The 17,121-nt window shown below is 42.5% G+C and overlaps 1 long non-coding RNA gene across 2 annotated transcripts in view; it reads right to left on the bottom strand.

The window, feature by feature from the left end:
• Positions 1-17,121, bottom strand: part of LOC113459638 (uncharacterized) — a 237,609-nt gene that overhangs the window by 44,519 nt on the left and 175,969 nt on the right. For both annotated transcript variants that reach the window (XR_012582406.1, XR_003381071.2), the window contains 2 exons: positions 11,232-11,388; positions 3,041-3,134 (listed from right to left, as the gene is read on the bottom strand). This is a non-coding gene — a long non-coding RNA (uncharacterized LOC113459638). The remainder of the gene's footprint in view (positions 1-3,040; positions 3,135-11,231; positions 11,389-17,121) is intronic.

Here is a 17,121-nt window from a genome sequence, read left to right as displayed (position 1 = left end):
AAAGGGCTTGGGGGGAGATAGAATCCTGACCTGCGTGTAACATCCTTACCAATGGGACAATGCTAAACGAAATTTGGGATTTGCATCTTGATGGGTATGGTAAATTTGAACTCTGCATGACTCCAGCACATCTGCTAAGCAAACAGAGACTATTTTATTGCAGATGTGTGGCACAGAGTTGGTGTAAGCTCTGGGAACCTGCAAGCTCATTGCATTTGTGCGCAGCATTTTGAAGGTTTTTTGGTCTTTCACTCAGACATTCTTTTTAATAATTAATATGGACCAAGGTCTTTAAGAGAAATTAGTATGTTTAAATGGTGTTTCAGCCCTTCTTCTTGTAAAGGCTCTGTGTTCCCAGCTCTGCTTCTCCTCACGCTCCAGCCACACTTTTGTCCTTGCCAGGCCCAGCTGTGGAGCCCACCCTGAGCCATGAGAGGGGAGATGCAGCCTTGACAGCCCAATGAGAGCCCTTCTGCCTCCCTGCTGGCTCCTCTCCAGGATGGCCTGGGCACAGGTTCCAGTGCCGCCTCAGTTATTCCTGCTGGGGATCTGCACTTTGTCAGCACAGCCCGGGGACACGTCAGCGAAACCCAGGTGTTGTCTCAGGTACCCAGCACCTTAAAATGGTTCTTGTTATCTGTGTTAAGTGCTAGCATCTGGGTGGTTGTAGCTCAAAGGGCTGCATATCCTAGGCTTTCAGGGCAGAAGCTGAAACCATACCTATGGCAGCATTGCAGGCCTGCTCTCTCAGCTCCAGTCTGTACAGTCATGTTTGCCATTCCAGCCCTGGTAAAGAGTTCCCTCACTGGCTCACCAATGCTTCAGCACACCCACTTCTTTCCTAAGATCTGGCTAAAGATCAGAGCAGTTTGGTTATAATAGCACTTGGCAGTAAAAGTCTACCAAGAAACCTGGCCTGAGCAGCTGAAAGAAGAGCAGCGCAGCGAAGTATGAGAGATGATTAAAGGAGACTCCAGAAGGAAATTTCTGGGCATCCCTTGCAACCACCATACCCTTGGATTTCTATTTTTGCCTCATTTCTCTGTGTAACTCTTTTGTTTTCATTCTTCCTGCCTTTTTTTCTTGCAATTAAGAAGGGAGAGGGAGGAAGTGTGAAGTCAGGTTACGGATACCTGCCTGAGCCTGTGTGTGCGCGTGCAGGCACGTGGGCATAGGAGCACTGGCAAGGACAAGAGCTGGAGCCAGCCTGGTGAAAAGGAGTGAAGATATTGAGGTGCAAGGAAGTGGGTGAAAAAGTAGAAAAATTATCACACCAGTTTCTCTTAGCCAGCTGGCATAGCTGCTCCACTAGTGAAAACTACAGGTTTACAGTGCAGTGTATTTCTGAGGTATTACAAATAAACTCAGTGACAGAGCATCACACAAATAGGTATTTTAGCATTTTCAATGGGAGCACTGGTGCTGGAACCGAAGAGCTTTTGAGCTAGAAGCAAAACTTAAAGCCTTTGCTTTGGTAATTCATGTAACAGCATGAGACAGGCCTGGGCTTCCCCGGAAGTGAAGGATACTAACGTCAAATCTAGGACAAGGAACTCTTCTCCAGGGAGTCCTGAGGACTGATCAGTGTTACAGGCTTCCTGATGGACAAGATTGTGTTTCTGAGGATCCCATGGCTATGGATGTGCTCCCTGAAAAGCAGGTTTTGCAGTGCATCTTGCATCACAGGGCCAGGCCCTGGACCTACATCAAAGCCTTCACCTCATGAGTCGCAGCAGACATCAAGATGTGCTGCCTGCTCTGATCTGTGCAGCAGCAGCTCTGCCCACGCCAGGCAGGATACCACACCTCACACCACCCCAGTGATGCCACTGGCATCCCAGGAAATAGCCCTGCTTCCAGACAGGAGAAGGCTCAGGCATTAGTCCAAGCTGGAAACCAAATCAGGCAGGTTTTCTACCCAATTATTTCTGTGCTTTGTAGGACTGGCCTGCTGCAGCATATTCACGTGGAATTCATTAGCACATCCCTTCTGCTAATCCTCACTGGGTTTAACACAACAGTATACATTGATTTTTCCTGGCCTCTAAGGAGAGCTGTGTCAAGTCAGAAGCATGTGCTTTGGGACAGGCTGAACCCAGGAAGCTTGGCCCTTGAGACATTAGAGAAATCAGGGCTTTGAATGCTCACTTGGAGGTTCAGGTGGAGTGAACTACTGTTATGACTCAAAGGAAAAATTCTGCCTCTTGAGATCCTTCATCTTTGCCACATCCTACTTTAAATACCAAGATCCACCACTATTATCCCAAGGAAGCTGTTAGACAGATCCAATACATGGACCCCAACCACAAAACAATAAAGAACAGGTTCCAGATTTACAGATGCCCCCTCAAACGCATATACCAACAAAATGGGTTTAGAGTTCACCAAACATCACCCACTCCACCATCCCATGAATCCCCAGGAAATGAGAGGTGGCTCTGCAAGTTTGCTGCTGACAGTCTCAGCAGTTGAAGGAGAAAAAGATTCTCATTCTTCTGCCAGCTGTGAAACTGAGCCCCATCCAAAGAGCTTGGCTCCAAGGCAGCCACCTAATGATTCCCAGGCTTAGCTGAACATCTTTATCCCTCTGAACACCATATGATTTGGGATGGATTCAGTGGTTTTTCTAGACTACCACCACAAATAAACACGAGATAAAGGTAGGAGCCATCTGCTGCACCCTCAGAGGAGCCCAGACCATCAGAGCAATCACAAACACACAGACACCACTTCTTTAAAGAGCTGGCACTGCGGCACCAGTCACACCAGTCAACCACACCAGTGCTGCCAAAACACTCCATGCTATCCCAGCAGGAGCCTCCCTGTGTGCTCCTGCCCTCACCCTGGATCCCCAGTGCTGCTCACACAGTTACAAAGCCCTTCTGCTGTGGAAAACCATGGGGTGGCAATGGTGGGTGCAGCCCCAGTGGGGCAGGGCAGCCTCGGAGCAGGGATGCAGGAGAGGAAAGAGATGGCAATCACACCTGGTACAAGTTTGGGGAAGAAAAGGAAGGACATGAGCAATAGGAAGCAGACTTACCTCACCTTTCAGAGCTTGATCAGACTTGCACAGGGATCTGTGTAATTTATTTCGCCATCCCTTTCAGATGTTGAGCACCCACTTGCATCCAGCCCTGAGTGACAGCCAAGAGCAGATGTAAAAATGTAGAAGTGCAAGTGTGGATATGTGGAACTCTCACATTTTCTGGAAAACTTTATTAATATTGCAACCTAGAACACAGTTCTGCCCCAGTAATCTGGAGATTTCCTTCTATACTTAGAGATAAATCTCCAAAGCCCTGTACTGCCAGGTACCATAATTGACAGTGGTGGGGAATCTGTCCACCTTTTATTGTCTCTAATATATAATTTATTATCCAAAACTTTGCTTTGGCCATAAAATTTGCACTACAGCCTATTTTAGAACAAATCATTTGTGCAGTAAGTCACACTTCCCAATTAGCAAATCTACCCTATATGCCTCCTTTTTTTTTTTTTTTTTTGTGAATATATTCATTATTCAGAATGACCAGGTTCATCATGTGGATCTAATTCTTTGGCCCTATCTTACAGGATAGTTGAAGTAAAAATAATTTTGATGTTAAATTGTGTCACAGGTTGTGTTTCTGGTCCATAATTGTGTTTTCAAACTCAAGTTTGTGAAGTTGGTCATCTAAGGCTGTATTTAAGCATAAGAAAATTTGTTTGAGAAAAGCGTTATACATCTACTTTTCTGTCATTTTCAGGAAAGACAAAGCCTTTAGGAGAAATATTTCTACGAACAATATTTTAAAATTTCCATGCATTTCAGCAGCTCTTCAAATAACAGATGATTATTGTTATTACTGCTATCATGAGGTTTTGGTAATCTCATAATATCCATGTCATTTCTCACTGCCAGAATTTTCATCTTCGATCTGGGCTAAAAAATTCATTACGGTAATAATCACGTGCTCAGCCTGCATGTTCTGATGCCTCTGGCCCTGGCAGCCCAGCTTCACACTGTTTGTGTGCTGGTTTATAATCCAGCTCCTAAAAGCTGACTCCCTCTTTATCTTTACATGACGCTGGCCTGCAAAGTTCAAGGTAAGGCCATTGTGTCTTGAGTCTATTTTTATTGTACAAAACACTGGATGGAACTTAATTATTTTTTCCATCTGCCAACCATTTTGACTAATTGAACCCTTTGGAGCCAGGAGTCAAGGTTTCCCAATGCAAACCAGACCCTGGAACTCGGCATTAGCAGAAATGTTGAAAACTCATGAAGGAATTTTTGGTTCTGAGGTTTGGTTCTGCTTTCCAGAGTCTGACCAGGATTCAGAAGAAACCCAAACCCTCTCCTGCATATACATTTTTTTAGGTTCTTTCAGTGTCTCAAATGTTCCAGGCACTAAAGATTCCCATTACCAAAACAGAAAAAAGTAAAAAATTGAAGGATATAACTTAAAGCCACAGTCATATGGAAAGTCCCAGCAAAGGCTCAGAGTTCCATTATTTTGGCAAAAGCAGAGCATGCTTGGGCAGCATTAAAAATGAAGCTTAACTTAATGCTGGAGGGTTTCTGGTGAGTGTTCTGTACTGAAGATCAGATTTTTGACACTTCTGCAGTATTTTTAACATGATTTTCACTATATTTTTCCCCTTACAAGAGTAACTACTGTGACACATAAATTCCATTCCATATTCATATTTTGTTTGATGACCCATAACTGCATTACCAAATCTAAAAACATTTCACCTCTGATTTTTGCACAGAATGTGAAAATTTGGGGATTTGCCACTCCTCCAGCAGTGGGAGATCACCAGGACTGACAGATTAGAGGTTCTATTTTCCAGCAGTGACTTGTGAGACCCTGGTGAGATCAGCAGTGAAGCCTACATGGGTGGCTTGTGCCTCTTGGTCTCAGCTTTGTTTTTGCCTTCAGTTCTTTCCAGAGCATGGTATAATTAAGGTGGCATTGCCATGCTAATGATTCCAGCTTCATTCATCTCAGGCTCCTTCTACTGCTGCTGTTTCTTTCCCCAGCAGTTCCTCAGCTTGCCACCAGCATTAATGATGTGCCACTGGAGATGCTTCATCCTTTTCATGTCTTTGCAGCGTGGCCACTCGGAAGCAGAAGTTTCAATGGCTCCTACCACCACGTTTGTTCCCTTTGACAGGAAACTCATTTTACAGCATAGCTCTGAAGCTTTGGAAATGCTCCACAGAAATCAGGGATCTGTCTAAAAGTCTACACTGGAGGCAAATGAAAATTTCTAATAGATCTGGGTCTTAGTTCCGCTAATTTCAATGGTTCGTTTCGCTGTTCTGGCAGTCAGCATCCATTAGTGGAACAGAAGGAGAAGCATGTATAATGCATGTACAGCAACCACTTTCTAATCTCAAATTTCTTTTTTTCTTTTAAGTTCTTATTTTTTAAAATAAATATATAATGAGTTACTGACAGTACTTAACAATATCTAATACTAGACACTGTAATACCAAATAAATACTTAATTTCTGCTTTCCTGCAACTTCACTAGGATTACATCATGTCAGATTACTCTAAGTCTGCTTTAACCCAGTTTGAAAACACTAGTTATTCAAAGACCCTTACAATTCTTAATTTCATTCCTTGAAATACCTTTTCTTTTGGTTCCTTTATACAGTTTTTCAAGCCTGGGAAGGCCACAGAGTTGTTAAGTCAGAACAAGCCTGCAAGGGAGGAAGCTGGCAGAGCAGAAATGCTGTTTCAGCTCACAACAGAGCTCCCTCCCTTCCTCTCCACGGGCCAGCAGCACCTCGTTCTGAGATCACAGAGTCACAGAATGGTTTGGGTCTCAAGGGACATTAGAAATCGTCCAGTTCCATCCACTACCAGGGGCAGGAGTGCCACCCACCAGCTCAGGATGCTCAGGGATCCATCCCACTGTCCCTATTTCAGATTTTGGACAGTTTGATGGGGTAGCAAACACACCAATGGTTTTTGTGATGAATAAAAGCATTTAAGGAGAGCATGAATTCAATTCTTACCATGAGATACCATGTGGTTTTGATCTATTGGCCTGCTTGTAGATCACGACCACTGAGTTAGAAGAGAGGTGTGCACTACCTTCCTCCACCCAGAGAAGTCATTAACATATGCTCCCTACCATGAATTAAATTAGTTTAGATTCTCCTGACGATGCAAATAAACTCATAGAGCTCTGCTCTATAGGGCTGCAAGCAAACCTATTTGAAAATACTTTTGCAGCTTCTGTTCATCATTCCATATGATAAACCGCTACCTCCCCAAATTATCAGGAAAATAAATTTTAACCATTCAGCAAATAACAAAAATTGTGTTTTAATGATAAACAAAAAGTCACAAAGCTCAGCATGTTTGGCTGAGAACCATTAATGAGGGAAGATGGTGAGACCTGTAAATTTACCTTCCCTTTTGTTAAAGCTCTTTTCCATCTGCAATCTATATACTTATATAAATGTAAGAGAGTAACACCTAGATTTTGATGCTTATTGTCTTTCAGTTGCTGCCTGATCTGGTGTTGAAGTCTTCTAAAAAGCTGAAATGGCTGAGTTCCTAAGCATACTATGTTTCTTTGCAAATCAGCACCATAATGATGACATTAATTATTGTTGCCTTTGACTTTCCTTCCTTCGTAAATATCAGCCTAAAAACCAACTATTAAAATAGCCTTCCTGTGGTAGGAAGCACCTTATCTTGTACTTTCGTGTCCCTGTAACATCTGCCTATGGCACTCTGAACTTTGCTGCTGCTCCCAATTAAATGCAGAACAAAAAACCCCAAATAAAGTTGATAATACTTTGTTCAAAAAGGACTTAAACAATATCCTGCCTGTTGGAGAAAACCCAACACGATGTGTTCCTTTAGTGTAGGAAATAGGATGCAGTCCTGGGACACAATAAAGCCCACCAAGTGCCCTTCCCTTACCTCTGCCTTCTGATCCCATCCCTGTGCTCCAGGGGCTTTCCAAAGCTCACAGCACTTGTTTTCTGCATGGTTATCCAAACAGCAGATACTGCTATCTCCTCAATTTCCAAAAATTTCTGGCAATCTGTAAGGTCTTATTTTGCAGTGTGCATTTGGAAGTACTCTCTCATCCTTTTGCAGTCTTAAAATGTATTTTAAATGGCTTAGTTATAAAAATCTTTTGTGTCTTCTGTACAAAAGCTTTAAAACCGACTATTTATTTGGTTACGTCTGTCAATGAGATTTGGGAATTGCTTTATCTTGGGTATGTGTACCACATATCTTGGGTATGTGTTTCAGGTCTCTCTCTATAGCAGACCTGTCTGAATTCAGCTGTTACTCTGGTTTAACTGAATGAGCAGTTTTACACGAGCCTGTCTCAGGCACCAAAACCCAAACCATCAAGAACATGGGATTTATGCAAGCTAGTAGCCAAACTGTATCTAGTCTAAAAATACACAAGTGAGAGCAAAGCACAAGAGAGTGGCTTCTTTGGGCTTGAATTTAGCCAAAATTATATTGTTTGTGAATGCAGAGTTCATTTTGCCTGAACTAGCAGTGCATGTGCTGACAGCAGGCTCCCTCTGAGCCCTCCCACTCCATCCTGGGGAGATGTGAGCCCTCTCAGACTCCTGCAGCCCGAATATGGGACATGAGCCCCAAAGTGCCCAACAGTAGAAGATGATCAGACCAATGCAGAGACAAACAAGACAAGATACCACCACAAAGTCTCTGGAAACAAGTCAGGGGAAACATGCCTCACTCACATTCTCAGGTTTAACTGTGGCCAGTTGGCTGCTTATGGCATTTTGTGCAGGCAAAAATGCAACAAAAAGAGAGCATGAGCACAGTACTGCTGGCTGAGGATCTGCAGAGCAAGTCACAGGATCTGCACTGGCCCCAGACACAGCAGTGGGAGTTTTCCCAGAGAAGCTCCTGCTGGAGGAGACACTGCAGAGCTGGATGGTGGGATGGACGTTTTTCATCCCAAAATGGGTGTGGGCTCCTGTCGAAAGGGTGTCTCAATCCCTCCCCAACAAAGCCATTGCCAGTACTTCTCCACATCTTGGCATGATCATCTGTCTCTTTTCCAGAGAAAACTGCTGCCCTGTCTCCACCCTTCCATGTGATAGGGGAGGCTTAGCAACCACATGTAGACCTCAGTGACAGATGTGAGGTGAAGAGCTCTGTCCAGTATCTAAATAAGGGAAAATATAAAAGTCCTTCGTCAAGCTACTGCAGACATGGGACGTGAAATGCCTAAATGCACCGTTAAAAAAACTTGTAAAAGAGGAAGCAGAAAGCATCTCTGAGCTTTTTCAGATTTTAGATAAAGAATGGTTCATTTGAACACGATTTATGAAAAATCCCTTAAAGGTTTATCTGAAAACTCATGGGGTTAATTACTGCTTGAAAGCATTGGTTCAGATGTCCAGTCTTCAGTGGGGAAATGATCAGACGCCATTGAAGGGCAATCAGGAGTCCCATTCAGAAAGGATTATCAGGAACAGAGTCATTTCTGTCTGAATTTCAGACTTTTGCACATTGACCTCAGAAAAATCCTGGCAAGTGTTTTTACAATTACTATATTCACAAAAATCTTCAAAAGGATTTTTTTCAAACTCCTCAATTATTTGCAAATAGATGACATTTAGCTGCATATCACTAAAATTCATAATCTTCTTAAAAACATGTGGTCTTGATTTGGCGCTATTTGTTTCCATTTGATGCAATTCTGTGACTCTGTATCAGATAATTGCATATTTCATTTGCTTTGAATATTGAACTGAGGTCTGAATGCTCCTCTCCCAGCCCAATTACTCCAAACTAATGAACAACAAGCCAGAATACAGGGCTGGAAAACCAAAATCAGGGAGAACAATAATCAATGGACACTCCTATATATTTTTTCAAGAACATGCAATGGTCAGTGCCAAGCTGAAATTTTATTTGTTTATACAATTGTCCCACTTGGAACTCCCCATCTGGAGCTAACTTCAGAAAATGTTTCATCCAAGTATTGAGTGGTACCTTCATCACTTATTACATCTTTCATTTTACACCCACAATTAATATTACTCACAAATGAAAACCCTCATTGCCTGTCTGCATCCTTTATCCACTTGATTGATAGCTGATGCAACTATTTTGGAGTGCAAAAGAGCGTCTGCATATTTGGAGGCTACTTTAGCTGTCTAATTAGGCTTTTAACTCTGTGTGATGCAGAAATCATCTTCCAGCATGCTCCATCTCCAAATTCTTTCCTAATATATAATGATCAACCTTGGACCAACTAAACAAACAAGAAGCTACCAGTTTTATGTTCTGCTAGGAAAGGAATATTGAAAATAATTTTAATTAAAGGAAAATGTAATGGGATGATGAGCTCACTGGCATAGTAAATGCATACCTGCCCCAGTATCAAAATTAGGATAGATACCAAAGAGTCTCAACATTTCAGTTAGCATGGTAAGACATCTTTTCAAAACACTCAAGAGAACTGTGTGTCTCAGATGAAATGAAGCGGATTCCTTCAAATAGTTCTACTGGCATTCCTACTCTACCTGGAAAAGTACATCTTGACTCCTTTCCCCAAAACGAACAGTGTGTATCAATGTTCAAGACATGGGGGAAAAAAAAAATAAAAATCTCAACACACTCATGTTCTTCTCAGAAAACAACCAGTCCTACAACACGTGCCTAAATTACAGATGAACCTCTGCACTTCGCTGAATGAGGAGGGATTTTGGCATGTATTTACACCCTCCCTGGATGGGGCAAAGAGGAAACTATTTAGGGCTTGGTACCACTTATGCTCCCCTTGATTAAATGGGAATTAGCCAGCAGAGAGTTACTGGAAAGCCTCCCTGCTCCGAGGGGTGACCACGCTACGGATGCGCTGCCGCGACAATTCGAGCGTGGAACGCTCGCCCCACGTAAACAGGAAGCCAGGTCTGCTTTGGCGTGAGGGAAAACTCCTCTGTGCCAGCCATTCCTCCCATGAGAAAACAAAATATCCAAGCTGGGACATCTGAGCGGTATCAGCTGTCATAGCCCGAGTTTAAAATCAAGAAAATTCTTTCCACTACGGTCACCATCACCAGGAGGTAGATGGTTAAATGATGGAATAGTAATTAAGTACATTTTTTTCCACAGATGACCGTCTTAGGGGAGATACAGGAAATCAAGGTAAGTATACTGTAGCAATACAATCTAGGATAATATCCATCCTTCCTCTGGGGAGGTTTCCCACAATACTTTATCCTGAGGGCTTACTTCTGCCTATTTACAGTATATGCCTAGAGTAGAAATTCAAAGGAGTACAACCTTGCAGTGCATTTGGGGGCTTCTAAAATGCTGATCATGAGAAGAAAAATAAAGAGCATCTTAGTTCTTAAATAACACTATGTTTTCTGCAAAATTATGATTGGTTACATTCTGATTTTCTAGGTTTGTTGCAAATAGAAGTGAATCGGACAACACTCGCCATCATAATTGCTTTCTGTGTGAAGAGGTCTTTTTCAGGCTGAGCTGACTGCTGCTGTTTTAATCAGAATGTTGTCTATTTGTATGTTAATAGTTTCATCCTGGTTTATTAGGCTTGCTGATGAAAAAGCAAAAATCAGATGCTTTACTATTTTCAAGCTCCACTATTAATCTGTGATTTTTTTGGTGCTAACACAGAACCATTTCAGCATCCTCTGCCTTAAATCCTCTTAATGAAAGCATGAAGAATGACAAAATACTTCCTTTCATAAAGCAGAAGGCTGTGCCAATTCACTTTCAACATGCTCATTCAGTGGAACTGAGGTAAATATGTTGCTCCACAGGTGCTTCTCCTTGCAATAACATACTCCCTAGTAATCCATTAAATTCATCTCATGCTCTGTTTAGTGCCTGCTCTGTGAACTGCCTAGCTGGTTAAGGTCATTGTGATAATAGCACCAGGTTAAACAGCATGGGTGTGTTGAACTCTGACATCCATCCACTTTGCCCACAATACAGATAAGAAACCATGGGCAGCTTTAGAGGTGCAATATCTGCTCGGACCAATACGATCTTTTACCCTCTCCACCTCCTTACAAGCCAAAACCCTTAGATTAGAAAAATATCTTGAATCTCAGGACTCCTTAAAATAATTTACTGCATTTAGAAACAGCAGAAGCTTTTCTGTTTGTTTGCACTTAGTGAAGGAGCCCTAATGATGAGCAGGAGGAGGAAGAGTGTCCCAGGGGATGGCAGAGGGTGGGTTGGTGGTACCTGTGCTCAGGTGATCCAAAACAGCCCCACTCCTCTCCTGGTGCCTGGGGAGGAACCTGAGAGCCATCACTGCTTTGTTCACAGTATCTTCCCTTTGCAGGTTTAAAAACAAGCAGGGTATAACTCCTGGATGATAACCTCCTTCATTATGGAGTTCCTGTTAAAGGCAGACAAATAATTGCCAGTTAGTCACTATTAAATTCAGCCCAAATTCAGCCCCAGCAATCCTTACAAAAGCCTGACGGGTTTTATTTTATTATTTCCTTTGCAGGGTGTTGGGAAGTGTAATCACTGGTAACTAATCAAACTTCTTTCAAACACCCACAAATATATAAAGAGAATGAAATGATTAATTATTGGGCTAAGCCATTTTAAATGAGACCTCATCTAAATGAGCAGATTTATTTCCAGAGCAAGCTGGGTGTAAATTTAGCTGGTTTTCAAAGCTCTGAATGTAAAGTATGCCTGGATTTGAGGATGAAGTGGGTTTTGGGTGGCTGTAGAACCTCTCCCAGACATGCAGCAATGCAAAGCAGTGAAAAAAAGACTGCAATTTTGCAAAATATTATTTTAAATAAATTGTTACTGAGGTTAATAAGTGCTACTGTTGAGTACTGTTAATTACAAGCAAGAATAGATGGGGGCATTAAATGGAGAGAATTCATAAGATTTCATTTCATAAAATTAAAATGAGCATTCTTTTCCCCCACATAACTCTTTCATTCAAGGAAAAGAATTAAAATATTTTGTCAAACTCCCTTACCTCTCTATTCTGTTCCTGGGGTTTACAATCAGTTCCTTACCTTCCTATTTTTTTCCTTTCCTGACTAGTTTGTTCCTTTAATTTCTACCTGTTTTGTATCTGGAGGGAGTTTTAAGGAGTAAAAAACCCACAAACATCTTTGATTTCCCTCTCGCTGTCTTGAAAAATCCCTGGAATTTGCAAAAACTTTTGCCACAGGAACTTTAACTCAGCACCGTTACCCCAGTCCAGTACAGTTATGATAATCATAATTCCTAGCAGAGTCTTTTCTTAGCAATGTCACTGGCAATATTTATTTTAAAAGGAATATTGTGGGAGTAAAACACTTTTATCCATCCAAACATAAGCTCACAGAATTGCAATACCCCCCTCCAGAGACATGCAGCTTCACCCATATTTAGAAATAAACAATTAGAAATGAGGTATCATTAATGTATACAATGAATATTCTCGCTGTCAGGCACAAAGTTCATTTGTGCAGTTCAGTTTAATGCACAATGGTGTACACATTTTTTTACGTACTAAATATATCTAAAAATGTGAGAATCTACACCACCAAAGCCCTACTTGAAGGAATAACCCAAAGCTTAGCTGATAAAGTGGCCTCAGTGCACACCAAGTCACACACATTGTGCACATCTGGGCATCGCATCCCCACTTTGCTGGTGCTCCTGGAGGGAAACCAGAACCTTTGCAGAAATCTGCTCTTAAATGCCAACAAATATTTATGGAGAGCATCTCCCTGAGTTGGGAATACCCGATCCCAGCCAATTAGAGCTGCTGGAGCAGTGGGGAGGATGCAGGAGGAGCCGAGGTGTGCCGGCGTGTGCCCAGCCCCGCCAGCACTCCTCCCGCGGCTCTCACATGGTTTATTTTTTGTGGCACGCTCTTAACAGCCCAGTATTTCATTCTTGTCCCCAAGGTAATTGACAAAACAGGTTCCTAAAGCTATTTAACAATTTTAATGACAGCGGCTGAAAGACACATTTAAGAAAAATAACATTCTGAGCCAAACGTTTTATTTGTCAAGTGACAGGGTTCCCAAATTTGCTGTTCCGTGGTGTTCCGTTTCTGTAAAAACTCTCGTTGAGGCTGTAGGTCACAAAAGAAGAATGAAGCCCTGGATAGAGATACAATGACTGCTTAATACTGTGTGGGATTATAAGCAGTGGCCTGTGGCAATTCCTTATGTCTCTCTGGGTAGTGATGCTTTTCCAGCACCACTTTTTGTCATCACACAATTCCATTGTGAAATACTCTTTTCATGAAGGAGGAAGAAAGAGCTGGTTACACCCTGCAGTGTTTTAGAGAAGACTAAGAAGCATGGTTTGCAGGGAGTATGTGTGAAATATGACATTTCATTATGTGTAATTATTTTTTAACCAGTAATATCCATGTTGAAATGAGTTTCTTATTTTTGGAATGCATGGGGAGTGGCTGGGGAGGGGAGTCATGTTTTTTTCCCTGTTAATAAACTCAAGTCATTCTTATGCTAAAGCAATTTCTCAACAAAACAAATTTCTCTCCATCTGGGTAATGGCACACCCAAATGTGATTACATTACAAGAGATTTTAAATTAAATTTCAAGGTAGGAGAGTTATTAATCCAATGCATTTGTCTTTATTATCATTGGATCTACAACAATAAAAGACTTGAACTCACTTTTAAATGGCAGTACAGTACTGACTTCTTATAGCAACGTGGGTTTGACCTGAAATCCTCTGAAATTTATGTGTTTTGGGTCAGGCCCCAAAACTCTTTAAAAAGGTGGAGCAGGAATGGCTATATCCACCCCAGAAGGACAGAGGAGTTACCAAAGAGTTTCATTTGGTTTGGATTTCTTCTGAACTCAAACAATAGCATCACACACCATTCCAGGACTTTTCCTAAGCCACAAAGCTGACAGGGCAGTGGAGAGGCAAAAGATACAGAACTGCCACAGTCAGAATTACACATATTCCAGATTTATAGCAAATCAAGACACCACCTTGAAAAAAAAGACTCTGTATTTTTAACAAACTGCTAAATGTGGCCCACTCTGGTATTTCAAAAAGAAGTGTTTGCATGCACATGCAAAGGAATTGGATGCCCAAATGACTTGTGTTCATCTGCCTTCTTGTGTTCACAGGCATTCAGATTACATTTTGGATGCAAAACCAATTTTGTTTAAGCCCATAGCCAAGAAAATGCAGTAAATAAATACAAAATGTATGAATCCCTCTTGAGTACTGTTTTTCAATCAATCACATATGAAATTGCCACTATCTCTGCTTATAAAATGAATGTGATCAGAATTTGTCATCACAGCATTATTTGTCCACTTTTTTCCTGACAGCTATCAGCTGATTACATTTGATCCAGCAAAAGGACATGGATTATACCAACTCTTCAGCACAACAGAAAAAAAACCCAAACCACAGGAAGTAGCACGCTAAGTAACGATATTACAAAAAGTTACTGTATGATTCTCTAAAAAAACATAATTTTACAAAACACCCATTCCTCACATTTCAGCCCTTGGAGGACAAGGATGTCTTATGTCCAGCTCATTCTACCCCCTGGATTTTGGGTGTTGATCTTGCAAAAGCCCCAAGGCAGCGGTGGCAGTGATGGGCAGGACACGATGCCCTGTGCCAGAGCCAGCCCAGGAGTTCCAGCCCTTCCAAAAGCCAGACCTGAGGCACAGACACCAGGAACACTGATGGGTTTTGTAGGAGATGAGAGCAGTGCCTTTGTGCTGTTCTTGGAGGTCTTCCCCTTTTCCACACAGAGTAGGGACTGGGGCTGTTCCATGCAATATTTCTGGGATTAGTTTTTGTTGCTTTGGAAATCCACTATTTTAGTGCAACAGCATGAATGCAAATGCACACTTGTGACAGCAGGTAGCACATAAAAGCATGTTTTTCTAGTTAATACAAGTGTCCCACTTAACAGCACACTCTTCCTGAGGACCCCACTGCAGCACAGAAGCAGGCAGCACATTTCAGCGTGGGCATTCATTGCCACATAGAAACAACTTAATCTTCACAGCATTCCCTCAGTAACTGCCTGTGCATGAGATTTCCAAATGCTCAGACATAATTCTCTCACTGGAGAGTACAGGCTGATTATGACAAACTCCATCAATTTTATTAGCCACACAGATGTTATAGATATATGTGAAAATCAACCATAATTCTTCCTGTGATGAGCATACTGGCACTGCTGCAGACTGTGTCTTTCCCCTTCACAACCCCAGAGCCTACAGGCTTCCTGCCATTCAGCCTCCATGTGGCCCCCAAGCTAAGATGCTCTTAAAAAGAGAAATATTAAAAGGATTAAAAATGACACTGCTGTGCCAGTGGGTGACTGCAACCACAGAGTCCTGGCTGCTGCTGAAAACTGAAGGGAAATGCAGGGATGGGTTTGCTGTCCTGTGATCTGGATGTGTGGGGGGCTTCTCCTCTGAGGTGCTCATAACCAGCAGGTCTGTGGGGATAACTACAGTGGTCCCCCAGTGAACATCTCTGGCGCTGAATACCATGGGGCTGCATCTCTGGAGCTGGCAGGGGGCACAGCTGAGCTGCACAACCACTGAGCTCCTCCTGTAGTCCTTCTTCATACTCGCCGTGGGGTCACGATGCCCACTATGTCTGCCTATGCAAGGCTGGGGCAAAATGTGCTCTTGAAGAGCTGTGAGAAATATTTTCATCAAGATCATTCAGCCAGAGCATTCCCTGGCTCCCAGCACTGCGTCTCAAGGGCTCAGCAAGCAGAAGAAAAGTGATGGGAACAATTTAAAGAGAAAGATGAAGCCTGGAAGGGGTTGATGGCTTAAGTCCCTATTGCAGTGCACCTCTAGGAAGCCGGGGAAAGAAGCTGAAATGCAGATTTATCCCAGAGAGGGAGGTCCAGAGCGAGGAGACCCATAAAGGCTCATCCCTTCAACCCTCTGCACCCCAGCCTTCCCATCTGTAGCAGGTCCTCAGGTTGGATAACTTGGGGAGTGCATCAGGCCGTGTGTGCGGGGTGAGAGCAATTAGCGACCGCGAAGCGCAGAGAAACCGCTGGCGGAGAGAATCACAGAGATGCAAAGTTATTATGGGCACACAGTTACCATAGTGATTGGTGTCTCAGAAATGCTAATAATAGTAAAATAAATAATACAGGCCAGGCAGGAAGAGCCCCTAGAGATGAGTGTGAGCTGCTCCCCTCCAGAGGGACTGTGTGTACTGCTTTCTCAGCGCTCCTCACCCCGCGCTGGCGGCGGCTCGGCTCCCTCCCGGGGTAACACACTGTGCTGCTGCGGGAGCGCTGGGTCAGCCAAGTGAAAGCGGAACTTTTAAGTGCTTTATTATTTTCAGGACTCGTCAGAGAAAACAAAACCCCCACAAACTGCAAATAATTGAATACGTCAATAATATTTTGACTCGTTGCGAGGTTTCACTGTGGCCCTGTTAAGTACTTCATTGCTGTCCCTCCAGTGATTTTAATTAAGCTCACCATAGGCTCACCAGCCCTTTTTTCTCCCCTCTCTCTTTCTTCCTCACTTCTTTTTTTTTTTTTTTTTTTTTGTTTTAAATCAAGCAAGCAGTTTTCCCAATATAATGCCTAGCAATGGGAGCTGTGGTACAGTGGAAGGCACCCAGGAAAAGAGAAAGACTAAGGATGAAGCATGCTTCAGTATGATGGTCAATGTTTCTCCACAAATTGGTTTGCCAGCAATATTAGCCAAGAGATTGTGAAAGTCTAAGGAAGTGTTAAAGATCCATGCCAAACACACAAATAAATAGCATCCATCCTCATCTTTGGACCACCAGCATGCTAGAATTTATCTTACCCAGATCCAAAAGGGATGTACCAAGCCAAATGTCTTAGGTGGGTGTTTCACTGCTTATCTGGGTAATTCTGTATTTATGTTACATTCAAAATGTTTTTATCAACAGGGGAATCAAAGCAACAGGCTTTGAGAAAACAGTAGGCCAGGGGAAGCAAATACACCTGCTCTGTCCTCTCAAGTGTCTTTCACTGAGTTGTCTATCTTAACTAAATCAGAAAATAAAATGCTACTTTGCATCCCCCAGGATGTGTTGTCCAGCCCATCTTATGAAGCAAACATAGTGTTTTACAAAGCTTTTGCATTACAA

This window comes from Zonotrichia albicollis, chromosome 13 (assembly GCF_047830755.1).
Source record: "Zonotrichia albicollis isolate bZonAlb1 chromosome 13, bZonAlb1.hap1, whole genome shotgun sequence".
Lineage (NCBI taxonomy): Eukaryota > Metazoa > Chordata > Aves > Passeriformes > Passerellidae > Zonotrichia > Zonotrichia albicollis.
This window is presented reverse-complemented; position numbering and strand designations above follow the sequence as displayed.